Source organism: Erinaceus europaeus, chromosome 3, assembly GCF_950295315.1.
Source record: "Erinaceus europaeus chromosome 3, mEriEur2.1, whole genome shotgun sequence".
NCBI lineage: Eukaryota > Metazoa > Chordata > Mammalia > Eulipotyphla > Erinaceidae > Erinaceus > Erinaceus europaeus.
The window spans coordinates 126,153,269-126,180,994 of NC_080164.1; the positions used below are offsets into that span (position 1 = coordinate 126,153,269).

Consider the following 27,726-nt stretch of genomic DNA (forward strand, 5'->3'; position numbering starts at 1 on the left):
GTACCTAACAAATGAGCACATTCCTTATTTGTGTGGCTCTGATTTCTTTAAAAACAATGAGTCTTCAACTCTCTTCCTTTGGTAACCACTGACCAAACTCTTTTCCCAGGCAAGCCCTATTTTATGCCATCAAGTTTCATTGTGTGCATAATTGACATAAAACACTGGCCATGAATTTTAAGTATTTAGGCAGAGTTGCATTGTGTAGCAACATTACATGAGAAAGGCCTTACCTGTTTCACTGGCATCTCCATCCTTTACTGTCATAAAAAGCCCTCAGGTAGTCCTAAGACATCCTATAGAAAGGCAGGTTGGCAGGTTATTAGAAAACGTGGAGTTTGATGGAAGTATCCAGGCAAACCTGAATTTCACTTTTCAACGTCCATTTAGCTCCTTTTATTGATGATAAAGAAGAGAGGATCACACCTCAGTTTCAGGGAAGGACATGTCAGAGAGGAGAGCTAGGTGGAGTCAGCGGTGCTATTGGCCAGACTGTGGCTTCCTCCTCACTGCTGAAGAAATGGCATCAAGAGCAGCCTGACACTAATTCACAAAGTCATGGAGCTGGGAAATCAACCTTAGTACCTTCCAGATATGAATACAAGTTTAGAGACTGGGTGATGGTATGCCAGTTAATTGCATATATTACCATGTACTAGGACGCAGTCCCCACCTTCAGAATGGAAGCTTCATGACTGGCAAAGCAGTGCTGCAGATGTCTGTCTGTTTGTCTGTCTGTCTCTCTCTCTTTATCTCTCTCTCTCTCTCTCCCTCCCTCTCTATTTCCCCTATCCCCACACAATTTCTCTCTGTCCTAAAATAAAGTAAAATAAGATGGAGAGAGAGAACACAGGTTTAATAGTTTCTGATGAATTATCTCTGGAACTTGCAAAGTTAAATGGCTGCAGGACCAAGAAAGAACCACAAATGAATGAAGTGGACAAGGTATACAATGTAAGTAATGTTTTTCCTAAGAGCACAATGGGGAATAGTGCAAAATGAAGAACTCATACCCTACCCAGGAGCACTTCAGTCTCCACTCTGGTGAGTTGTTGGCTAAAAACTAATGTTATCAGAAATCTAATATTTTACATGAACAACCCCAAATGTTGAAATGATAGATTGTACCCTGAGTTAGCGCTTGGAGAGTGATACTGTGTCTGCATCTGCAATTGGCCTTTACCAATCTCACCTTCTTCTTTGGCACCCTTAGAGGATTGCCTAGCTGCTCACTGAACCAGATGAGAATAGGAGTGGGCGCAGGGAATGAATCAGCAATTAAAAGGAAAAAAACAAACAAACAGTAACTTAAGAAACTACAGAAAATCCAAATACATTTGAAGTTGATTCTAAATTTTTGGTGTTCAGAACTTAAATTTTTAGGGGACTGGAGAGATAGTTCTCTGGGATGGGCAAGTGTTTGCCGTGTGAGCACCCCTGATGTGAGCCTCTGTACCACATGGGAGATACTAAGACAACAGAGGAAGTCTGTGCTATGGTTTTCTCTTCCTCTCTATGAACTCTCTCTCTCGATAAAGACAGAGAAGAGAGTGTGTGTGAGAGAGAGTAAAGGAGACCGCAGCACCAAAGTTTTCTTCAGTGAGATGGGGACTGGGCTTGAACCTGAATCATACACATGGCAGAGCAGCACATTATCTAAGCAAGCTATTTTACCACCTCTTAAACTCTCCATCTGACTCTTGCCTTTGCTCTCTCTGTCTAAATGGGGATGGAAGGGTGGGGGGGTGGAACAAAAGTTGCCAAGAGTGATGAAATTGTATATGTATGAGACCCAGACTCCTCAAAGTTTCATTTTTTTCACTTTGATCCTTAGTGCATATTGACAAGTACCACCTACACTCAAAAGTGTGGATAATGGATTTGAAATCATGGTCTTCTGTGACATGCTGTCTGGTCAGTTACCTGTGAGGTCAGTTACCTGTGATTTTGACTGACGTCCTTTTCAGGGTTGCAGATGGGAGAGGTGCCAGACAGGAATGCTGGGGAAGTTTAGTCTTGATTTGAAACAAGTGACATATGCCATTGATTCTGAATGCAGTGCACTTCCATTTAAGAGGGCTGGCTGTAAGAATGCAGTGTCTGCACCTCTCCTCATTTATCACAGTGTTTACAAATCCTATTTGAAGTTGAAAGTAAATTATCATCCTGCTTCTCCAAGGCTGTTTTACAGCTGAGAATTTCAGCAGTAATTGAACTGAAGTCCACAGATGGAGTCATGTGAAGGGATACAGAGAGTGGGGTCAACGGGGAACTTTCGCCAAGCCATGTGTGATACTGACCTAGTCACCAAAGTCATCAGAGTGAGAAAGTGCTGAGCCCTTTGAGAATTCTTGCCCTGGTTGAATGGCTTTGCTGGCATTTCAGAGTTAACTGGAATTGGGTTTTTTGATCAAGAAAGAGGATCAAAGAACAGTGGTAGCCCTGGAGGCAAAAAATAAATAATAATAATAAATGCATGCTTTGGGGGGCGGGCGGTAGCGCAGCGGGTTAAGTGCAGGTGGTGCAGAGTGCACAGACCGGCATAAGGATCCCGGTTCGAGTGGTGAAGCAGGTCTGCAGGTGTCTATCTTTCTCTCTCCCTCTCTGTCTTCCCCTCCTCTCTCCATTTCTCTGACCTAACCAACAACAACGATAGCAATGACAACAACAAAAATAGCAACAACAATAAACAACAAGGGCAACAAAAGGGAAAAAATAGCCTCTAGGAGCAGTGGATTTATAGTGCAGACACTGAGCCCCAGAGATAACCCTGGAGACAAAACAAATAATAATAACTAACTAAATAAATAAATACTTTCTTTAAAAATACAACAGTTAGGGGCCAGGCAGTGGCACACTTTGCTCACATCTTGCTCACATTACTGTGTGCAAGGACCCAGATTCAAGCTCTTGGTCCCCACTAAAGGGGAAAAGCTTCATGAGTAATGAAACAGGGTTTCAGAAATCTCTCTGTCTCTCTCCCTCTCTATTACCCCCCCCCACCTCTCAATTTCTTTTTTTTTTTAACCAGAGCACTGTTCAGTTCTGGCTTATGGTGATGTGGGGGATTGAACCTGGACTTTGGAGCCTCAGGCTTAAGAGTTTCTTTGCATAACTATTATGCTCTTTGCCCTTGCCCTTCAATTTCTTTCTATCTCTATATAATATTAAATAAATAAAAGTTTTTAAAAAAATTTAAATCAAGTTAAAACTTAAAAAAATATGTAACAGAAATGTACTTGGCACATAGTAAACGATTAGTGTTGTTACAGCTGTCACTATGGCTGCTATTTTACACAGTGGGTCTTGTTTACAGAGCTGATTCAATATCCACATTTTACCATTTCTCCTTAAAGACTTTATTTAGTTCAAGCTATATCCCATATTGGTGTTTGAAATTTATGTAAATGTTTTAACTGAAAGTTTTTCTGGGTAAGCTGGTTATGCAGACTTTTTATAAGAGCAATAATATACTTGACAGAAGAATAAAAGGATGTTTTTGTAACTTAAGGAAAATTACTTTTGACCACAGTCAAGAATTCAACCTTAGAGACTTGTAACAATATAAATATGATATTCATTATGATACTTGATTGCATTAGAAATGGAATTAAAACCATAAGTTTCATGTTTGCTGATTAGCAAAGAATTTAGTTCTAAAAGACATACTTGCAGCCTGATAGTGTGCTCTGAACAATAGGAATTGGTTTCCATTTACTTTGGGTTTCTGGGTTTGTTTGTTTTTAAGATTTATTATTTAAATAGAGAAAGATGCACTCTGATACATAGTGTAAGGGATGGAACTGGAAATCTCACACATGCAAAGTCTGCACTCTATCAACTACTCTATCTCCCAACTATGTTATTTTATTTTTAAAATTTTTATTAATAAAATGGAAATATTGACAAGACTATAGGATAAGAGGAGTACATTTCCACACAATTCCCACCCCCAGAACTCCATATCTAATTTCTTCTCTTGATAGCATCCCTATTCTTTATCCCACTGGGAGTATGGACTCAGGATCATTATGGGGTGCGGAAGGTAAAAAGTGTGGCTTCTGTAATTGCTACCTTGCTGAACATGGGTGTTGGCAGGTCGATTCATATTCCCAGCCTGTCTCTCTCTTTCCCTAGTGGGGCAGGGATCTGGGGAGGCAGGGCTCCAGGACACATTGGTGGGGTTGTCTGCCCAGGGAAGTTCGGTTGGTGTCATGGTATCATCTGGAATTAGTGGCAGAATAATGAAGCTGAAGAACTCACATTCCACACCTGATGTTTCTGGGCTCAGTTGGAAGTATAACAAGCTGAGGTGGTACTGGTTGCACTGCTAGGTTGGGATCAGCAGATATAGTACCAGTTGGTATGAATTGAGAGAAGTATACAGGAAAGTGAGCCCCATCCTAGAGGTCCCAGGCCTGGGAGAAATATGGGCTTTATAGAGAAAAGGGAAGGTTCCTGTTGTCTAAGGGTTTAAGAAGGCAATAGATAGTTATTGCTATAACCAAGTTATTTGGCAATTAGGTTAACTTTGAAAACCCCTTTGTTAGCATTTGTTGTATCATACAAGACCTCACCATGATTTATGTCCTTTTATTCTATTTAGATATAGTTGTATCTTATAAAGTGATGACACCAGTTGTTTCTCTTCTCCCTGGTCTAAGTTTTTAGATTCAATATTTCAAATAACATGTCATTATTAGAAATGTATTAACAATTTGAGCCCACTATTAAAATTCTATCTGATTGGGGCCGAGAGGTGGCACACCTGGTTGAGTGCACATGTTACAGTGCACAGGGACACAGGTTCAAGCCCTTAGTCCCTACCTGCAGGGGAAAAGCTTTACAAATGGTGAATCAGTGCTGCAGGTATCTTTCTGTCTCACTCCCTCTCTATCTCTCCCTTTCCTCTTGATTTCTGGCTGTCTCTACCCAATAAATAAATAAAGATAATAAAAAAATTTAAAAATTCTATCTGATTACCATTTTTAAGTGCTTATATTGAAGGAGCATATACTCAAGAGCTATGTTCTATGCATCAAAAAGTTTGAGACATTTGATCCATTTCCCCCTCTCATATTAATTAAATAGTGATAGTAAGTTACAGTATGACCCTTTACTTTTAAATACTTCTGTGTGTACTTACTAAGAAAAGGAATAGGGGCCACAAAATAAATATCTATTTGGTAATTTGAGCCTTGATACAATACTCTATACACTCCAGTTTGTCACCTGAAAAAATAACTTTTGTAGCATTTTTCTTCCTCCTGTACAGAAGCCAGTCCTAAGTTATATCTTTGCAGGTTCCCCCACCCTCCACCAAGGTTATCACTGAAACTTGTGCTTGCACCACTCCATTATTCCCAACATCCATTTCCCCTCTCCCTCACTCCCACCCTCCCTCCCTCCTTCCCTCCTTCCCTCCTTCCCTCCTTCCCATTCTTTCTTTGATAGAAGATGAGAGATAGATACAGAAAGGGATGCTTGAGCATGGCAATGTGTGAACCCCACTAGGTAAGCCACCATCTGGCTCCTTTGTAGACTCTTTGTTTTTAGAGCCCCTGCATAGTCATTCTTTGTCTTTAATTTTTAAAAAATTGTCATTTTTTAAAAATGTAGTCTTCCTTTTTTCCAGTTGAATACTGAAGACACAGCATTTGACTTTTTGACCTACATTGTATTTGAGTGAAGAATGATTTACATGAAGAGTTTTCAGGCTGAGCACTGTGACAATGAGGTGAAGCCCTGTGCTGTGGTTCTAGAACCCTGGTATATGAATTTTCTGAGAACCTGAATCCAGTCTGGGGAGATCAGCCTGCCCTTAAGAGACTTAATGAAACAATTAACAACATGGAAACTTAAGGAAATTGGTAAACACACAAGAATACATCTATTTTTTAAAAGCCCCAAATACCAAATAGCCCCATGATTTCTCATTCATTTATTTTATAAAAATAAATGCATGGGCAAGTGGTGAAAGACCTAAGGAGTGTAGAAAGAGGTTTGGCAAGGGCCAGGCAGTGGTGCACCTGGGTCCCCACCTGCAGGGGGAGAACTTCACAAGTTATAAAGGAGGGATCTGGTGTCTGTCTGTCTGTCTCCCTTTCTATCTCCTCCCCTCTTGACTTCTCTCTGACATAATCCAATAATAAGTAAATAAAAATATTATAAGGGAGGAAGGAAAGAAGGAAGGAGGTTCAGCAGAAACATGGGGATGTAGTCTGCTGAAGACTGGCAGTGTGAAGGCTGGTTAGTACGTTTCTTGTGAAACAAAGACATGTAGTCCAGGTAAACCGTGAGGAAGACCTGAATTAGAGCAGCAATACTAGAAACTAAATGAATGGACTGTCAGGCAGGCCAGAGGAGAAACAATAAGATTTGGTCACTAAATGGGAGCCAGGTGTAGCGCAGCAGGTTAAGCGCATGTGGCACATAGCACAAGGACCGGCATAAGGATCCCGATTCGAGCTCTAACTCCCCACCTGCAGGGGAGTTGCTTCACAAGTGGTGAAGCAGTGTTTGCATAAAGAAATGCCACTGATTTTTGTACATTGATTTTGTAGCCTGACACCTTGCTATATTGCCTAATAACTTCCAGTAGTTTTCTGCTGGATTCTTTAGGTTTTTCTGTGTATACTATCATATCATCTGCAAATAGTGAGAACTTGACTTCTTCCCTTCCAATCTGTATTCCTTTGATTCCTTTCTCTTGCCTGATTGCTATGGCAAGAACTTCCAACACTATGTTGAAGAGTAATGATGACAGTGGACAGCCCTGTCTAGTCCCATATCTGAGGGGGAATGCTTTCAGCTTCTGTCCATTGAGTATGATGTTGGCTGTAGGTTTGCTATATATGGATTCCACTATCTTGAGGAATTTCCCATCTATTCCCATTTTTTGTAGGGTTTTGAACATGAATGGGTGTTGGATTTTGTCAAAGGCTTTCTCTGCATCTATTGAGATAATCATGTGGTCTTTGGCTTTGCTTTTATTGATGTGGTGAATGACATTGATTGACTTATGTATGTTGAACCAACCTTGCATTCCTGGGATAAATCCCACTTGGTCGTGATGAACAATCTTTTTGATGTGCTGCTGTATCCAGTTGGCCAAGAGACTCACCCTACTAGGGAAAGAGAGAGGCAGACTGGGAGTATGGATCAACCAGTCAATGCCCATGTTCAGCGGGGAAGCAATTACAGAAGCCAGACCTCCCATTTTCTGCAACCCACAATGACCTTGGGTCCATGCTCCCAGAGGGATAGAGAATGGGAAAGCTATTGGGGAGGGGATGGGATATGGAGATTGGGTGGCGGGAATTGTGTGGAGTTGTACCTCCCCCCATCCTATGATTTTGTTAATGTCTCCTTTCTTAAATATTTAAATAAAAATTAATTTAAAAAAAGTAGTGAAGCAGGTCTGCAGGTGTCTATCTTTCCTCCTCTCTGTCTTACCCTCCTCTCTCCATTTCTCTCTGTCCTATCCAACAACAACAACATAAATAACGACAATAATAACTACAACAAGGACAACAAAAGGGAATAAATAAATAAAATAAATATTAAAAATTTAAAATATATATCTGGTCACTAATTATGAAAAACCCACCAAATGTGGAACTGTAAGGCCATTAGTAATACCAGGTCATTTGGGAGCATGTTCCAGATCTTTTTCTGTTTGAGAAAATGATGATTTGAGGGAAAGCTACTAAAGTGATGCTACAGTTTGGAGAGTTACCTCCATAGGGAATTATCTGCAGAATTATCTATGTGGAATGCAGCTATGCTTACCACTATACAGCCAATGCAGCTGCAGAATTATCTATATGAAGATGAGAAGAGTGAATGAGATACCTGAAGCGAGAGCTGAAGCAACAGGACTTGCCACCTTGGCCCTAAGATGAGAAAAACATTAGCGAAAGTGACATTTGGAGGAATAATAGCATTGTCTAGAAACCAGTGGAGACAGTGTTAAGGGATGGAATGGCTTATAATATCATCTCTGAAGAGGTCAAGATTTGGGGGTGGAGTGGGATGCAGAGAAGAGGCAGACTGCTTTTGTAGTTTCGGGAGCAGTTTGGACAACCATTCCAAAACCTGACAGCAGGGAGTTAATAAATTCAGTGGAGGCTGAAAGATCAGAGGGCTCTTTGGAGAGGTTCAGCTCTAGAGGCATGAGGTGATGAGGTTCAGGGTCACCAGGAAAACAAACCCCATAACTATCGTCCTGCATCACTCTCAGTCTCTTATCAGACGATAGCATGGAAGCATTTCCTCACTCCTTAACATGTCGTTTCAATCATTCAAAAGTCACTTCTATCCTAGAAACTGGTGTAAGGATGATGGAACATTTTTCCCTGGCTCAGTGTTCTGAACCTGTTCTGAGACTCTGACAGAATAGCTTCTAATAAGCACTATTGTATAATCTGAAGGAACCAGGGACTCATGAAAAACCCTCATGCAACCAACTCTCCATCAGGAATGCAAACACACAGTGGTGCTTCTGATGGAGAGAGTCCAGAAAAGTACAGATGACTTCAGTGGGATTTTTGTGGCTTGCTCCTATGTTTTTCCATTTCTATCTCCTCTTCTTGCCAAGTATGTAAGAGCTAGAATGAGAACTGAGTGAGCAAGAAGGGAGGGAGGGAGTGGGGGAGGCAGGGAGAGAGAGAGAGACAGAGAGACAGAGAGATCCTGTCAATGCCAGACAGAGCCTCAGCACTGCACTTAATCCTCACCATCATCAGGAAGTTATGTGAGGCATAGCTGAACAGACAAAGCTGGACATCAGACTGACCTACACTGTATAAGACAAAACACAAACAGCACAAAAGGAGGATTTCTTGCTATCCTTCCATCATCTTTCCCATCTGTCTCTGGGTGCTGATGGAGCTGGAGTTCAGAGCCCTCTTATCTTCATCCTATCACTTCTCCCCCACTGGGAGTATGGATCAAGGTTGTTTATGGGGAGCAGAAGGTAGGAATTCTGGCTTCTGGAGCTGCTGCTTCACTGAGCATGGGCATTGACAGGTCGATCCATACCCCCAGCCTGTTTCTATCTTTTCCTAGTGGACCAGAGCTCTGGAGATGTGAGGGTCCAGGACACATTAGTGAGGTCATCTGCCCAGGGAAGTTGGGGTGGAATTATGGTAACATCTGCCTGGTGTATGGAAGGTGACATGACTTAAGTTGAGACTGATGGTTAATGAACAGGAACCAGAAAGTAGGATCAGAGCAGATGAGATTAAGAATTTTAGGGTAGAAGAAAGCTATATGGTTCTCAGCCCATTTCTTCATCACAATTTTTTTTGTTGGAGATAGCTGCATCTGAGTGAATTTGCCTAGTACAATTCGCTCTGCAGATTGTATTTCCTGTGCTCATGCCTACTCTCTTTTCCTGGAGTCAAATCTTATTTGAATGTCAATAAAATGGCAGCTCTCAGCCAGGGAACATTCTTGATTGCTGAGACAGGGCAGGAAGCCAGGCTGTCTTACATTTGTTTTCTAATGAAACGCTTCTCATATTGTAAATATTTAACTATTTGCCATAGTATTTATACCAAAGTTTCTACTAGGTTTCCAGTTAGTTCCATTTCCTGTAAGCAGATAAAACTTTTATTTTTCATTTCCTTTTTTTTCCTCCCTGTCATCACCACTTTAAAACAATTTTGTTGTTGCTTCCAAGGCTATCAGTGGGGCTTGGTGCCTACCCACAAATTCACTGTTCCTGGTGGGCTATTTTATATGTTTGTTTATTTATTATTGAATAGAGACAAAGAGAAATTGAGAGAGGAGAGGGAGGTGGAGAGGGAGAGAGACACCTGAAACCCTGTGTCACCACTTGTGAAGCTTTCCCCTGAAGGTGGGCCAGGGGCTTGAACCTGGTTCCTTGCACACTGTAATGTCTGTGCTTAACCAGGTGTCCCATTTATTTTATTTTTTTAAATTATGATAGAGTCAGGGAGAAATGGTACAAGAGAGGGGGAGAGAGAAGAAAGAGACACCTGTAGCTTCCCCCTGCAGCTGGGGACCTGGGGCTTGAACCCAGATGCTTGCACATGGTAACATGTCCACTTTACTGGTTGCACCACTGCCCAGCCACAAACTGACTTTTTCTAAATAAAGAGACACAAAAACACAGAGGAGAGAGGGGAGAGACACCATAACACTGAAGCAACTCCCTCCAGTGCAATGGGGGCCAAGCTGGACTTGGGTCATGCACATGACAAAGAAAGTGAACTGTCCAATCTAGAATCCTCTTTCAAAAGTTAGAAGTTACATGCCAGAGAATTTGGTATGAGAATGAACAAAACAAAAGATCTGGGGAAGGATACTTTCCTCTTGGTTGAACTAAAAAGGCCACAGGGAATGAGGTCTGCCTGCAAAAAAGAAGGAAAGAAGGGATGTGATGGGAAATAGTAGTGATGGCATGTATCTGCCGGCCCTGCTGTGTCTTCACTAAAGCAAAGGCTCTTTTCTTCTCTGTTTATGGTTTTGAGAATCTGATGGAGGGACATTAGTGATTAGAGCTACTGAAGAGGACCAGCTGATCTTATCTTTCCCATAAAATGCCTGGACTTCTGGCCTCTGAGTGGCCTGGGTCCCTGCACAGCCATTTCTCTCTGCCATCCACTCTCAGGAACAAATTCTAGGAATGCATTAGGCAGGAGATTTTGATTTATAGCTCACCTCTGTTTACTCTCTTAGTGATACATTTGTTTATTTTAGAGGACAGTGTTCCTAATTTATATAGCATATATATTTTTTAAACTTATTTCATGGCTCTGCTTTTAGTGTAGGATATTTTGACTTTAATAATTGTATTTTGGTGTTTTACTTTTCCTTTCCTGCATTCTCCCTCCTCTCCTTCCCTGTAATGTACCTCCTGCAGTCCTGAGTGTGTCAATAGTAAGTGACCCCAAGCCCGAGTATGTATATTCATCACTCAGGATGCCAACATCTCAGAATGTCTGAGGGCACTTGTGCTGCAAATGATGACTAAGGTCAAAGACCATAAACAGGAGTCAGATTGGAAACAGAACCTTGTAAAGTTGGTCTGACGTCCTGGTCACTTGGCTTTTTCTAGAACTTGGCTTCTGGCTAGAAAGCTAGTTATTGGGCAGCCCAAGGAAATCCCTGGGCTCCCACTCAGAACCATTCATGGTGCAGCCCAAGTGATAACCCGGACATTTTCTCAAAATTATCAAGAACACCCTCTATCTTCCACATTCAATTTACACAAATATTTCCTTTAAGAAAAATATTTCAAGATATTTTTTCAGTCAGATATCCCTTAATATCTTTTTTTCCTCTGATACTGACAAGCATGATATAGAACTACATTTTCTTACTATAGAGAAGCAAAAGGAGAGAGAGAATAAAAGACACTAAGGCATCAAAGCTCCCTTCAATGCTGTAGAAGCTGGACTTGAACCTGAATCACACAGATGGCAAAGCAGCCCACTATCAGAACTACTTCCAAGATGATTACACTTCAGAATCTGTTTTGTTTCTTTGTTTTTGGTTTTGCCTCTTTCCTGTTTGCTTCTGGATTTACACAAAATAGCAATGTGTTTCTCAGCAGTGTGAGCTGAGTGTGGAACTAAAGAAAAGTCTATGGAATTTTGAAATAAGAGTCCTGAGGGGGTGGGTAGGAAGGAGTGAATGTATTCTCTGCACAATCAGATAGGTGTGTAATTGCTGAGGACTCCATGTTTTCTCTGGAGTATTCGGTGGAGGCTTAGGTGCAGTTTGGAGAAAAACTCTTACTTAGTTAAATTTTGCTTTTAACCCTCAACATGATATTATTTGTAAGTTAGGTTATTTGAACTTTTCCAACCAAACTTTTTAAGCTATGCATGTATGTCAGAGAGAAAGGAACATTTGGGGCCAGTGATGGTGCACTTGGTTGAGTGCAAGGCCCGGGGTTCGAGCCCCGAGTCCCCACCTACGAGGAGAAAGCTTTTTGAGTGGTGAAGCAGTATGCAGTTGTTCTCCATCTCTTTCATCTATTTCCCTCAATTTCTGGTTGTCTCTATCCAATAAATAAATAAAGATAATACAAAAAGAAATTTAAAAACAAAAGAGAAATGAACATTCTAAAAGAGATATGTAGTATTTTATTGCATAAATACAGTTTTTAAATGATTAAAAAAATTATTTTTCAAAACTGCCATTTTCCCCCTTGATTTCTCATGAAAATTCTACACAGAAAAAAAAAATGATGACTGATGTGCTCTATGGCCAGGCTGGTGGATGCTTGCCTAAAGACACTGTCCCTGATCTGGGTCTTGCTACCCTGAAGTGTTGCTGTCCGCAAAGACAGTCTATTACAGCTGCAGGCCTCATACTTGCTGCCCTCAGACATGCCTGGGAAGTTTCTGTGTTTCCTGGGAGATGGAGCTTGAGCGACATGCACTCCAGCCTGAGTCATTTTGAAAGCCCGTTTTGTATCCAGGTTTCCAAGAGTGGGAGTGAGGCATGAGAATTCCCAGTAAGGGTAGTTACCATTCAGTTTCAAAATTGCAGTGCCCCTCTCTACCTCGTTTTTATCAAATGTGGCTATTGTGGTAGGAAAGTCCGGATGTACTTATAGGAGTCAGAGTATCTGAGAGGGAGCAGTGTGCTCAATGTCTGAACTAAGAGGGAGTGTGGAAGCTCTGTGCTGCAGAGCAGCCTCGAATACCTGGGGAGGTGGTGGGGAGAGAATACTGAAACTGAACATCAGAAAGGGTGTTTGAATTAAAGTGACATTGATACTTGCCATATTTGCAAATGTCTTTGAGATGAGTTGTAAGCAGATTTTTAATATTTTCTTGAGTTAAAAGGAATAATAGTGAGAGGGCTGGTTGGTGGTGTACCTGGTTGAGTGTACATGTGCAAGGGTTAGGGTTCAAGACCCTGCCCCCTCCCCCCCTGTAGGGGGGAAGCTTTTTTTGAGTGGTGAAGCAGTGTTGCAGGTATCTATCTTTCTCCCTCTCTAACACCCCCTTTTCTCTTGATTTCTGTCTCTACCTAATAAATAAAGATAAAAGATAATAAAAAATTTCAAAAACATTTTTTAAAAAGGAGTAATAAGATGTGACTGATAATTTTCCCCTTTGTTACCCTATTGTTTCCTGATTAACCTCACTGCGGTGCCATTATTGGAAATGAAAAGGTGCTTTGTGCAAAGCTAAGATGCTAGTCTTCCTCAGAAACTCAGGGCTGTACAAAGAGGGCAGACCTATTTTTGTGTTTGATTCCTGGTTTATTTGGTGCTTTGGGAATGTAGTTCTTATGTTAAAGGAGATGGCTAGCCAAGTCTTTGCCTCACCAGGACACCAAAACAATTTCCATATTACAGTGGCATTATGGTTACAGTTTCAGCTTTGTTAGCCCCAAAGTAAATTCTAACAAGTACTATCAAATCTATGGTTTATATCTTTCTGGTGACAAACTAAAGGTCTTACTTTTTTTTTTTTCTTCAATTTTTTTAACCTAACTCCAAAGAACTAGCTACCTATGTATACCAAATGAAATACAAGAGAACATTCTTCTTCTGGAAACATAAGACAAATATTTCTATTAACAACAATGGAAACCTCTCCCCCTCTTTCTTTCCCCTCCTCATTCCTGTCTTCTCCCTCTGTGTATCCTTTGTTTAAACCCCTAATTGCTCCACATTTCCCCCTGCCTTCCTTCCTTCCTCCCTTCCTTCTTTCTTCAATTCTTCTTTTTCTTTTTTTCACCAGAGCACTGTTCGACTCTGGTTTGTGGTAATGCTGGGGAACTGAATCTGGGATCTTAAAGCTTCGGTAATGAAAGCCCACATTATTTTCAATATAAAGTTAAGTATGCAAGGCGTTTCTCTCTAGCCTCTATCCTGCTTGGGGCCTGCTTGCCCTTCCTCCCTAAAGACTAACAAGTATTCTTATAAAATGATATCTTTGCTTGTTCTTATAACCAACCACACCATATTATAAGTGTATGTATGCTTTGCTATAGACTTTAAGCAATTTATCTTCAAGGAGTGTGTTCATTTCATTCACTGTGGTAGCCTTAGAGCCCAGGCCAGTGCCAACTATAATAGTAGGTGGTTAACAAATTTCTGTCAAAGACTCGATTGAGACTGGTGGCATCACTCAGCCTCCTTTACATACAGAGAAATTCCTTGATTTTTCAGTATCTTTTTTTTTTTTTTTTGCCTCCAGGGTAATCGTTGGGTTTCAGTGCCTCCTGGAGGCCATTTTTTTCCAATTTTTGTTGCCCTTGTTGGACTTCTCAGTAGATGATATAGAACAGAAGAATTAAATGTACTCTTCAGGGATGAGGTGCGTCTCAAAACTCTGCAACTATAGATTTTTTATAGTTTGAGAGTAAGGGACATTACGTAGATTCATGCTGAAACACAAAACAATTGTGATTATAAAGGACATGGGACTATTTCATCAGTCTAACCTTAAGTCGTGTAACATGCAAAGCCAATGGAAAGAGAGATCCTGGGTGGGGGAGACAGCATAATGGTTATGCTATCGGACTCTCATGCCTGAGGCTCCTAAATGCCAGGCTCAATCCCCAGATTGAAAAGCCAGAGCTGAACAGTGCTCTGGTGTTTCTCTCGTGTGTGTGTGTGTGTGTGTGTGTGTGTGTGTGTGTGTGTGTGTGTGTGTGTATCTCTGCATCTCTTAAAAAACTAAAATAAATAAAAGCATTAAAAAAAAAAAAGAAACAAAAGGGGCCGGGTGGTGGTGCACCTGGTTGAGTGCACATAATACAGTGCACAAGGACCCGGGTTTGTGCCTCTTGGTCTCCACCTGCAGGGGAAAGCTTTGCAAGTGGTAAAGCAGGTCTGCAGGTGTCTCTTGTCTCTCTCCAATTTTTAGCTCTCCTCCTCTCAACTTCTGGCTATCTCTATCCAATAAATAAACAAAAAATATTTTTAAAAGAAAGAGAGAGAGAAAGAAAGAAAGATCCCTTCCTCCCAGTGATCAGTGTTTCCAGTAGTAAAATTATTGTGGAATTTTCCATCTCTAGGTTAAGACTATTTTAAAATCTGCCTCTTATCTTTAGTGAAATTAGGAGAGGATTTCCTGATCTATTAAAAGGAATCCTTACTAGAACATAAATGGTTGTTATTTAAATAAATTGGGGATGAATTTCACAAGTGCTGTTTACTGCTACATTTCCATGAAAAGGGTAACTTAAACTTTTTTCTTGACCTATTTCCTCTTGCTTGAGAGTCCAATACTTTATCCACTCCACTACCTCCTGGACCAAACTATTTCTTCTTAATTACACATACTCAACTGTCTATACTCAGATACTGTGAGCCACTCATCTTTAAGTTGCACTAACAATAAAAGTTTCTGATAACAGTGTTTGCAGCTAGAAAAGTGCAATTAAGAAATTGTTAGAATTAAGGAAGATAATCTTAGTGTAACAAGGGTAGAATTACCTAAAGTAGCTACCATTTTTGCAGAGTCAGTTGACAGGCATTTTATATGTATCACTCCTGAGCATCTCAGCATGCTTGGTAGGTGAGGGGCTTTGTCTCTCTTTATAAAGGAATCCAAGCTCAGAGAGGTGAGATGCCTAGACCAAGTTCAGGCAGTAAGTGGCAGGTCTGAGATTTGCTGTTTGGCAGGCCTGCCCCCAAACCTCCATTCTATACTGAGTATTTAGCCTTTATGTTAATAAAGGGTGTCTGCACATTCATTAGAGCACACTGCCCTTTATGAGCACCGTGGTGACACAGTGGCTAGTGGGCTCCCACCAGCAACACTGACTCAGCATTCTTGAATTTGTAATCACAGTCGTCTCAGGACTTTGGGTTTCTTTTCTAAAGATATATTTATTGTAAGAGGAAGAGAATGCACATGTAATGCTGGGAATCACACTTTGGGACATGGTGTGTATAAGTCCAGTGCTCCACCTGTTGTACATTGAGGGGTTTTTTTGTTTTTTTTTTTAGTGATTTAATAGTGATCGACAAGATTGTGGCATGAGGAGTACAATTCCACACAATTCCCATCACCAAAGTTCTGTATCCCATCCCCTCCAGTGGAAGCTTCCCTATTCTTTATCCCTCTGGGAGTATGGGCCAAAGATCTTTATGGGGTGCAGAAAGTGGGATATCTGGCTTCTGTAGTTGTCTCTCCACTGGACATGTACATTGGCAGGGGCATCCATACCTCCAGCCTGTTTCTCTTTCCCTAGTCAGGCAGGCCTTTGGGTAGATGGGGTTTCAGGACACATTGGCAAGGTCGTCTGCCCAGGGAAGTCAGGCTGTCATCATGGTAGCATCTACAACCTTGTGGCTGAAAAGTATGAAGATATAAAACAGAACAAATTGCTTAGTAATCAGGAAAGTAAAGGTAAAAAGTATAGCACATGAACTTTGGGATCTTCATGTTCAAAGGAAGTCTATTTTAGTTATACTCCAAGAGGCCCATAACTTTACTAATTTTTGCCTGAGCCCAACAGCTAACATGCAGGTGTTAAAAAAGTATTTGTTGTATGCTTTACATTGGGTTCTAGTTCTCCCCCGCCAAGAGAATTAGATCAGTCCTGTTAATTTCGCGGGTCCGCTTGGCCCCGCCCCTAGGGAACCCGCCAGAGTTCCAGAGTGACAGAGTTCCTGGGTTCCTGAGTTCCAGAGTAAGAGAGAGTGCTTGTGCTGCCGCAAAGAGACAGCAGAGTTCTGTTTGGTGATTAGTTTGTCTTAGTTTATGAATCGTTGTTCCTGAATAAAGAAATACAGCTTCCCTGCCCAGCCGTTGTCTCTGCGTCTCTGTTACCCGCCGTGAAGCTAGCCCGGCCAGCTAGAGCCTACGAATTTTAACAACAAGTATTGTCTGGGAGAATGGTGTCAGAGTTGGGAATAGGGCAGAGAGAAGCTCCCAAATACGGAAAAAGTATATAAATACCATTAACTGTAAGTCCCATCAATCTGACCTAGAGCCCATGTCTATTCATATTTAGCACAGGAGCCTGTGTAGCCTCTGCATCCCTGTCAGTCTGAGCTCACACTCCGTGGTCATAACTAGGAACATTCTAGGCTGCACTCATTTCGGGACCTGTCTTCCTCAAGTAGCAGAGTATGTTGACCCAGCCTCCCTTCGGAGAGTGGAGCAGTTTCTACCATTGTTGTTCTACATTGAGGGCAAAGTCTTGTAAAGGCACACAAGCAAATTTATGATGTTGTTCCTGATGGAGATGACCAGTGATGGGAGAGAGAGGGATCTGTTAGAGGTCTAGGCCCATCATATCTATGTGGAAATCCCAGGATTCCCTGACTAGGGCCCCAGATGATGGGGTGACCTGGTAGTGACCAAAAGAACTGTTGTTAAAGTGTGCCGGTCTCTTGCCCTTATCCAGGTTTTGTAGTCCTTACTTGATATGACAAGGTTAGCCTTAGAGTGATTGAGGGAAGTGAAATAGGAAGTAGGTTAGGAGGGTATCTATATCAAAGTAGAAAATATCTGACTAAGTACAGTATGTTGTCCTTTTTTTAGGTCTTTCTACTTGCTTTCTGCACTATACATTGAGATTATTTCTCTCTCCTTTCAGCCAAGATAGCAGAAGAGGTTATTTACTGTAAACAGGTTACATTCAGCCACAAGGAGAGCAGAACTAGTCCAGAATGTCAAGTCCAAGGCAAAGGAGCAAAAGGAAATGTGTTTTGGTATGAGCAATAAAGGTCACTCAAGATGGTGATGAGGTTCTAGATCCGCTGAAACAAGTTCTAGGCTGCAGCACAGAAGTCCAGTTTGTACCAGTGCCTCTGGCCTCCAGTATTCCTTATATTCTGCTCCTGTGGCTTCCATGGGTGCACAAGTCTACTTGGACCTCTGCCTCATCTTTCTTCTTTTATGCTTCAGCCTGCACATTCATTAGATTTTAACTCATATTGTTAGGAGTCTGTCCCTGAAGCTCAAATAATTGAAAGGGGAGGTGGTTCCACTGGTAAGACACGAGAATTGCTTGCCTGAAACCCTGGTTTGATCCCACATGGTCTCTAACTTCTCTCTCTCTCTCTCTATCTCTATCTCTATCTCTATCTCTATCTATCTATCTCCAGCATTATCACTGGGGCTCGGTGCCAGCATTATGAATCCACTGCTCCTGGAGGCTATTTTTTCCCCATTTTGTTGCCCTTGTTAACAGTCCTTGTTGTGGTTGTTCTTATAGAGAGAGTTTGACTTCATATCTTCCAATCTGTATCCCTTTAATTCCTTGCTCCTGCCTGATTGCTATGGCAAGAACTTCCAACACTATGTTGAATAGTAATGGTGATAGTGGACAACCCTGTCTAGTACCTGAGGGGAAATGCTTCCAGTTTTTCACCATTGACTATATTGGCTGTAGCTTGGCTTATATAGACTCTACTTTCTTCAGCAATTTTCCATCTATTCCTATTTTTTGTAGTGTTTTGATCATAAAGGGATGTTGTATTTTATCAAAGGCTTTCTCTGTATCTATTGATATGACCATGTGGTTTTTGATCTTGCTTTTATTGATGTGGTGGATCACGTTGATTGATTTACGTATATTAAACCAACCTTGCATCCCTGGGAAAACCCCACTTGGTCATGATGAACAATCTTTTTAATATACTGCTGTATCCAGTTGGCTAGAATTTTGTTCAATATTTTAGCATCTATGTTCATCAGAGATATTGGTCTGTAGTTTTCTTTTTTGGTTGTGTCCTTGTCTGATTTTGGTATCAAAGTGATGTTGGCTTCATAGAAGCTGGAAGGGAGTATTGAGTGTCTTCAGTCTTCTGGAAGACTTTTAAAAGTAGAAGTATTCATTCTTCTTTTTTTATTATTATAATTTTTTTTTTATTTAAGAAAGGATTAATTAACAAAACCATAGGGTAGGAGGGGTACAACTCCACACAATTCCCACCGCCCAATCTCCATATCCCACCCCCTCCCCAGTAGCTTTCCCATTCTCTGTCTCTCTGGGAGCATGAACCCAGGGTCATTGTGGGTTGCAGAAGGTAGAAGGTCTGGCTTCTGTAATTGCTTCCCCGCTGAACATGGGCGTTGACTGGTCGGTCCATACTCCCAGTCTGCCTCTCTCTTTGAAGGTTTTGTAGAATTCATTTGTAAAACCATCTGGTCCAGGACTTTTGTTCCTGGGGATGTTTTTGATAACTGTTTCAATTTCATTAGCTGTGATGGGCCTGTTCATCTTATCTAATTCCTCTTTGCTTAATTTTGGAAGTTCGTATTTATCTAGGAAATCGTCCATTTCTTCCAGATTCTCTAGCTTGGTGGCATAGAGTTGTTCACAGAAGTCTCACATGATATGTTGAATTTCTGTGGTGTCTGTTGTGATATCTCCTCTTTCACTTACAATCTGATTTATTTATGTCTTCTCCCTTTTTTGTTTTGTGAGTCTGGCTAAAATTTTGTCGATTTTGTTCACTCTTTTGAAGACCCAACATTTACTTTTGTTGATCTTTTGTATTGTTTTCTTATTTTCAATGTTATTGATTTCTGCCCTAACTTTAGTGATTTCTGTCCTTCTGGTTGCTTTAGGGTTCCTTTGTTGTTCTTCTTCTAGGTCTTTTCCTGATGTGCAATCAGGCTGTTTATTTGTGCTTTTTCTTGTTTCCTAATGTATGCTTGTATGGCTATGAACTTCCCTCTCAGTACTGTCTTAACTGTATCCCAAATATTTTGATAGCTTGTGTCTTCATTTTCATTGAACTCTCGAAACATTTTGATTTCTTCCTTTATTTCCTCTTTGACCCAGTAATTGTTAAGTAGTGTGCTGTTGAGCTTCCACATTTTGGGACTATTACTAATCTTTTATTGATTGTTAAGTGTTAGTTTAATTCCACTGTGGTCTAAGATGCTTGGGATGATTTCAATGCTCTTGAATTTGCTCATGCTGTCTTCCCACAGAGCATCTTGTAGCAAGGAAAGGACACTACTTGCCTATTGATGTTAGGTAAATATGTTGACTAGGCATATGAGTCTGGTTTCTAGGACTGGGAATGCAGCAGGTGATGGGAATTTTGGAGATATATATATCATGGACTTTTCCATAGAAAGTCACTAATCCCTAGAAAATTGCTGTCTAAAAGATGCATCCAATGGGAGAGAACTTATTCCAATCCTACTTACTGACTTGACCCCACCTTCTATTGTCTTTCCAGTCATAGTCAGCTGATTCATTTTTGTTTGCTGAATGCATTTCTTTTCTTCTTTTTTAATTGTTGCCAAATTTATTCAAGTTAAGTTGACTGCCAAATGTTGTACTACATTCCTTGTTTTAATAATCAATTTAGCCTCGGAGTAACATCAGGGTGTACAGGGGATGCCTTTAGTCCCTGTAAGCATGAAGCCTCATGCACCTTCCCTGGGTGCTGGCCATGACAGGTCAGCTAGTTGACAAGTGGCTCTGAGAACTCAGATTCACAGCTACTCTGGGCATAAGAGGGGCTGAGGTCACTGTAAGCAGCAGACAGTACAGCTTTTGTCTCATTCAAAATGCCACTACTCTTTGTGAGAACTCACAGCAAACTAGGCGGGATTCATGTACTCAAAACAAAAAAGTGTCAACCAGAAAGAACACATTTCTATGGATTTTTAAAATATTGAAAACCATATGAGCCCAAGTCTCTGGAAGAATTTTCTCAGCCTACAGGAATAAATGTCAATTCCCATTCATATTAAGCACATTCAAGGTGAACCATTTGGAATAGACACGCTATAAATATTTCCTAATGCCTAGTTATTTCAAGATACTTTATTTTTAGAACAGGTCATAGCACTAAGCTTTTAGCCCAATCTGCCAATGCACAAGCTACAAATGCTTGCTTGGCAGCTGAGGGACATGCTATAGTAGCATGTTTGAAAAGTGAATAAAAATCCATATAAAACAAATATTCAAATAGTTTTCATAGGAACACAGGGTGTGACCCCCCCCTTCTAGTCTTTCATACTGTTGCATGTGTGCCAACCCTCCTTAACAAAGATTTTTTTCAAGACTAGCAATAATTAAGTTAAATAGTCCCCCAAATTCCTTAATTCAAGCTAAACTCGCAGCTACAAGAATGGTCTCTACATATTAATACTAGCAGAAGCACAGGCTGCTGGGTGTCGCTTTATCCCACTCTCCCAAGCACAGGACATGGGCAGAGCACTGATGTCCTGCTCCTCCACTTCAGGCGGGAAGTCGTGGCTCTGGATTTGCTGCATCAGTTGCCACATTGGCTGTGACAACACATAGTAGATAGTCAGTCTCTGGAATCTGTTGAAAGTAGAAGCAGCAGCAACAGTATAAGCACCCATGTTTTGAAAGAGCATCCAATCCACCAGGTGCATCTCAGGCAAATCACAGAGCTCAGCAATCCTATCAAGGCTATCATACATTGGTCCCCATATACTGGATGAATAATACTTCGCATCTGGTTTGGGTCTCTTTTGCAGAAGAGGCTTGACGTGTACATGATCATAAAGGATGCAATTAAATGATCCATCATTCACATAATACATAAATGTCTGCTCACTGGACTCATCTTCATCATCAGAGCCTTTCTTTAATACAAGTTTTTTGGCAATGATGTTAACTGCAAGTGTGAACGCCGATGCAACGTAGTATCTGCTTGGCTAAGCTATGATTCTCACTCCCCAATCTGATGGAAAATACTTGTCCAATGCTGGGTTGATGACACTGGTGATCTCTTCATATTTAAGCTTTACATCCTCAGATCCAGGAAAGCCGCCACCAATATCAAGCAGATACATGTTGAAGAGAACCTCAGCCCCCACGTCAAAGACATACCAGGCATCAGAGATGGCGGGCACAAAGGTCTCATGGTCAGTACAGCCACTTCCCGAGTGGAAGCTGACACTAATGACATCAATATTTAGTTCTTTTGCCCGGTCCAAAAGCAGCCTGCTGGTTTTGAGTGTGGCACCAAACTTAACACTAAGGCAATAGACTGCTTTGGAGTCATCTGTGGCAATCTGCAAAACCAATTTTGCCTTTGGACGTGCTCTGGCAACTTTCATCAGTTTGACTACACTATCAAAAGTCATCATCTGAATTCCATTATTGGCAGCATACTTAATCTGAGACACTTGTTTACAAGGATTTGCATAGATAATTCTCTCAGGAGGCACCCCAAGACTCTACACCATTTGTATTTCAGTCCTGCTGGACTGAAATCCTGCCCCTACAGCAGCAAGGGTCTTCACTATGGTTCTGCTATCCTTGCATTTGACAGCATAAAAGGGAGTGACCTGAGGAAGAATTTTTAACCACCTCAGATATTTCTTTAGAATGTCTCCCAGGTCCACAACATAGACATCCTTATCATCAGAAGAAGAGACTTCATTAATCTTTTGGTGCAGAATATCCTTGGCAGTAAAACCTTCATTAAGGAAATGACAATCAAACTCATCATTACTGAAGTTGTTTATGGTTATTTGATGTTCTTCTGAAATGCAACAAAGAGATGGAATAGCAATGTCTCCAGGAACTTCAAGTTCTGCTGAAAATGTGTATGCCCTCAGTGCAATTCTGGAAATGTTCTTTGCGTGCTTAGCCGCCACGGGCCGGCCCCACGGAGACACCGCCGTCCCCCCCCCCACCCCTTGTCAGCCGGCTCAGGCCGTGGAGGACCGCCGGCCTGAGGTGGCGCCGGAGCTCAGGCTGAGGGGCGGAGGTAGCTGAGGCTGATAGGGACTGACCACTGAATCCATTTCTACACAATGCACAGTTAAAGCTAGAGGTTGTCTACTAAAGCTTACTCATTTTACAAAAAGAAAAGAAAAAGGATGCTCAACAAAGTTAAATGGTTTGTCCAAGTTACATTAGGTTGTTGGAAAAGTCATGACATATTTTTTTATGTTTTTCTATGCAAAAATATGTCATGATTTTTCTGACAACGCAGTAGCAAGTGGTTACAGCAGTAGCAGATAGGGATATGCCTTCTAGATCAATAATTTGTTGTATAATATCTCAAGCACTTATAAATTCATTAGGTGGAGCAGAAAAAGTTATAACAATAATAAAGTTCAAGATCGTTTTTACTTAACCTATTTCCATCAGAGTAAAGCCTGAAAAGTGGTGCTTTTGCTTACATTGATGTTAGCAGCCTTCACATCCCTTGTTGGATAAAGCTGCAGAGTCAAGTTCAGCAGACCTGCTTTCAGGTCAGATGTTGAATAAATCCAAGCATGATCGGGTGACTATAAGAAGCTAGTATATAAACGGACTATCTTATACAATCATAATACATTAATCTTTTACAGTCAGACTTGGAAACTAGAGACTAGAAGAGTACAAGGGAAATGTGGGTTACTCTGCCTTTATCTTTTGACTACTCTTGATGAATTAACACTTGGAAAGGGCTGAAAGAAAACAGAATTGAACATAAATTTTATTTGGCTGTGGATTCCAATCAGGCATATTCTCCTCTTCAAGTTGCTCATGGTTCTATCTCTTTCTTAATTGGTGAGTTATTCAGATTGACTATTCAATATTTAGTTCTAATGAGTTGCTATATATAAATACCTTGAAAGCTGCTGTTAAACATAGAGATGACTATGTCTGTCATTTCAGTGAGCAGTGTAGAGTGCTTACTGAAATAACAGGACTAGGGAATGCAGTGGTGAGTAATATGTGTGAGGTATACAAGAGAACTTATATTCTCATGGGGGTACAGAGGCAATCAACAAGTAAACAAATAAATGAAGAGGATAAATCAAGATAGTAATAGATGCCACAAAGAAAACAGAGTGGAGTAGTGCAATGGAAAGACTGGGGTGAGCTACTTCAGGAAGAGTCATAGAAGGTTAACCAGCTTTTGAATGAAAACTTAAATAATAAGAATCACTCTGTCAGTGAAGGTATATTTCTTCTGGACAGAGGAGATCAAGTGCAACAACCTCAAAGTGGGAACAAGCATGAGATGTTGAAGGAAATGGAGGAAGTTGTATAGCTGAGATATGGTGGACAATGTAGACAGGGCCCACATTATGGTGTGATCACTAAAGCCATTTGGAAATAGGAGCACAGCAGACTATGAACCAGTCATGAAAACTGCTCCCTAGGCGGCAGGTTGGTGCCTCACCAACCTGTTACATGTTACCAGGTTCAAGCCCCAAGTTACCACATGAAGGCAACTACAGGAGGGAAGTTTCATGGGTCATGGCAAAGTGCTGCAGTGTCTCTCCTCTCTCTGACTCTCATCCTCTTTTTAAGTTTTGTTTTTTTTTAAGATTTTTTTAAATTTTATTTAATTTGATAGGACAAAGAGAACTTGAGAGGGAAAGGGGATAGAGAGGGAGAAAGTGACAGAGAGAGACACCTACCTACAGCATTGCTTCACTGCTTGTGAAGGTTTATCCCTGCAGGTGGGGACCAGAAGTCTGAAACCAGGTCTTTGTGCATGGTAATATGTGCACTTAGCCAGGTGCACCACTGCCCAGCCCCCTGATTCTTATTCTTTAAAAACAAACAAAAAGGACTCCTGGAGCAGTGAAGTAGTCATGCAGACACTAGAACACATACATAACCCTAGTGGCAAAAAAAAAAAAATCCTTCCTGTCCTGTTTAAACTGCAGGAGACCCTTGGTCTGGGCCAAATCTCCAGCATTCCAAGAAACCATAAAGAATAATCAATCTTATTTTGTTTGGGGAATAAATAATAAAGAAAAATTTTAGCACTGTTTTGTTTTGTCGATCCTTTTGCCTGCCCACTATCACATGTCACCTGGCCATGACCTCGCGTTCTAGTACTTCATCCTTCTTTTGGCCCCTGTAAGGAGCTATGTTCCATCGCTGGGGAGCCAGAGACGACCCGAACTGCCCCTGTGGCTCCAGACAGACTATGACCCACATAGTCAACAACTGCCACCTCTCCAGATTCAAAGGAGGTCTCGAAACTTTACATCAGGCTCAACCTGACGCTGTTGACTGGCTACGGAAGAAGGGCAAACGCTAGAAGAAGAAGAATAAATAAAAGTAACTGTCAAGTAAACTGAGAGAAGGAAGCCAGCCTCTGAGAGAGTGTATGATATTGTAGAAGTCCAAGAAGAGAGCAGTTTTCTGTGATGAATGCTGCTGCTGAGGGACTCCAGGACTCCAAGCCACTGACCTTGGCAAGCTCCAGAGATTGATAGTGATTTTGATAAGAGCCGTTGCTAGGGGCTGAAGATGAAGCTGGACTGCAGTAGGTCTGAGACAAGACCAATAAAATGGAGATAAGTAGTGATAATTTATTCTTATTTGTGATTTCTATGCTACTTTGGCTAGGATTTTGGTAATGAAGTAGGATTATAGCTAGTATTGCTATAATAGGAGAGGGAGAAGAAGAAGGAAAAGAGAAGGGAAGGGGAAAGAGAGAGATAACTCTGGCACAGTAGATGCTGGGGATCAAACTTGGGACCTCAAGCTTTTAAGTCCAAGTCTAGCTACTGTACAACCTCCCAGGATACAATCTTAAGTTTTAAAATAATGACTTAAAATTAATAGACATCCCTAGGGAATTTGATTTATTGAGTCTACTTTGGGGATAAGATACCATGGAGCAACCTTGATGTTTATCTGCATTGCTCCTAATTCTTTTCTTTTCTTTTTTTCTTTATTTTCCTTTACCAGAACATTGCTCAGGATTGGCTTATGGTGATGCTGGGAACTGAACTTGGGACCTTAGAGCCTCAAGCATGAAAGTCTTCTTACAAACCATTAATCTACCTCCTCAGCCCCATTATAATTTTTCTGACTGATTCTTTTCTCAGGGTTTAGTCCCTATATTAACATTCATGTAGGACAAAAGGTAATAATGATAATTCACAGAGCATTTATTTATCCAACATTTATAGAGCACCTACGGTGTTGTTTAGGAGTGCATTTGCTCATGTAATCCTTACCACAAGTAGCAGGACTGTGACAATCCCTTTCTAATAAGGTCACATGCCTCCTCTGGAATCCAGACAACTACTTTACAATTCAAATCTTACAAAATAGCTTTTACTTAAGTTGGGAAATATTTACATTTCAGCAAAATTAAAAAGTTTATCACTCTTTTTTTCTTCTTAACCAAATATCAACATCTTGCATGCATGTTGGTTTGAGACTAGAACCCAGGCAATCTGGAATTTTGGCCCTGCTCCTTAACCAGCATGCTTTCCCTCAAGGCACACATAGAGGAGACTTAGAAAGGAAAAACAGCTGTCATTTGATGAAGTAATGTCCATACAAAATTCCATACATTATACTACATTGGGCTAGAAATAAACCCTTTGTTCTAGAAACTTGTGAGGTTTTTATTTATTTACTCATTTTCCCTTTTGTTGTCCTTTTGTTGTTGTAGTAGTTATTATTGTTGTTGTTATTGATGTCATCATTATTAGATAGGACAGAGAGAAATGGAGAGAGGAGGGGAAGACAGAGAGGGGGAGAGAAAGACCACTTGTGAAGTGACTCCCCTGCAGGTGGGGAGCCAGGGGCTCGAACCAGGATCATTATGTCAATCCTTGCGCTTCGCACCACATGTGCTTAACCCACTGCAGCAACTGCCTGACTCCCCAGTTTGTTTGTTTTTTAATCTATAAACCAATAGGTTCTCTAGTGTTGGAATTACTCAACAGTCTCGCTCTAATATCTATGTTTACCTTGATAGGGAACTACCCTCCAAAACCAAAATAAAATGTCCTGCATATGTACTTTCCTTTTAGAAAGCTTTTTGGGGGGAGTTGGGGGGTAGCGCAGCAGGTTAAGCACACGTGGTGCAAAGCGCTAGGTCTGGAATAAGGATCCAGGTTCGAGCCCCCCACTCCCTACGTGCAGGGGAGTCGCCTCACAGGCAGTGAAGCAGGCCTGCAGGTGTCTATCTTTCTCTTCCCCTCTTTGTCTTCCCCTCCTCTCTCCATTTCTCTTTGTCCTATCCAACAATGACGACAACAATAACAACAATAATAACTACAACAATAAAACAAGAGCAACAAAAGGAGAAATAAATTTAAAAAAGAAAGCTTTTTGGTATTTCTCTACTTGACAACTCATAAAATAGATGATTGGTTGATTGGCTGCTTTTGTTGTCTTTAAGGCTGACTCTTATTTTGGGTGTGGTCAAAGTGAAAATAAGGGCATTTCCTGCAGAGTAATAAACTCATAGGCAGAGTCCTTATTTTCTATATCAGAAAAGTCCAGCACTGGTGCCTAGGAAGTGCCCCAGACTGGAATTGTTATTGTTATTCTAATCTGAAAATGACAACATAGAACACAGCCAACAGCATGCAGTATTTTATTATGGGTGATGCAGCTCTAATTGGTATGTAGAAGGCATGCCTGTAGAGTTAGTCCTTGGTATGTTTGCCAATCAGATCACTTTCAACATTTCTCAATGTTTAGTTTCATCTTATAATTAAGGAACAACAATCATTTCCTGGGAGATAATGACTGGCTAGAGAAGTTAAGAGCCTCATTAGGTTTATAATTTATCACATTCTAGACTCTTCATCTGCACTGTGCAAAAAGAGAAAGCATCCTCAAATTCTTAATCAATTAAAAACAATCTCCAACCATATTTCATACATGTAACTTTTAACCTGTTCCTCAAAGACTGACTTTGTTATTTTCCAAGTTAAAAAAGATTGTGCATTATTATGTAAGCAAGAAAATATGTTTTTGAAACATGCAGAAGAATGAAACTGAACCACTATATTTCACCAAACACAAAAGTAAATTCCAAGTGGATCAAGGGCTTTGATGTTA

General features: G+C 40.9%; 1 protein-coding gene and 1 pseudogene across 4 annotated transcripts in view; one reads left to right on the forward strand and one right to left on the reverse strand.

Moving 5' to 3' along the window:
- The window catches only part of SHROOM3 (shroom family member 3), a 384,232-nt gene that overhangs the window by 218,206 nt on the left and 138,300 nt on the right, over positions 1-27,726 (forward strand). The window lies entirely within an intron of this gene.
- LOC103110667 (ornithine decarboxylase-like) lies at positions 21,045-22,181 on the reverse strand (annotated as a pseudogene).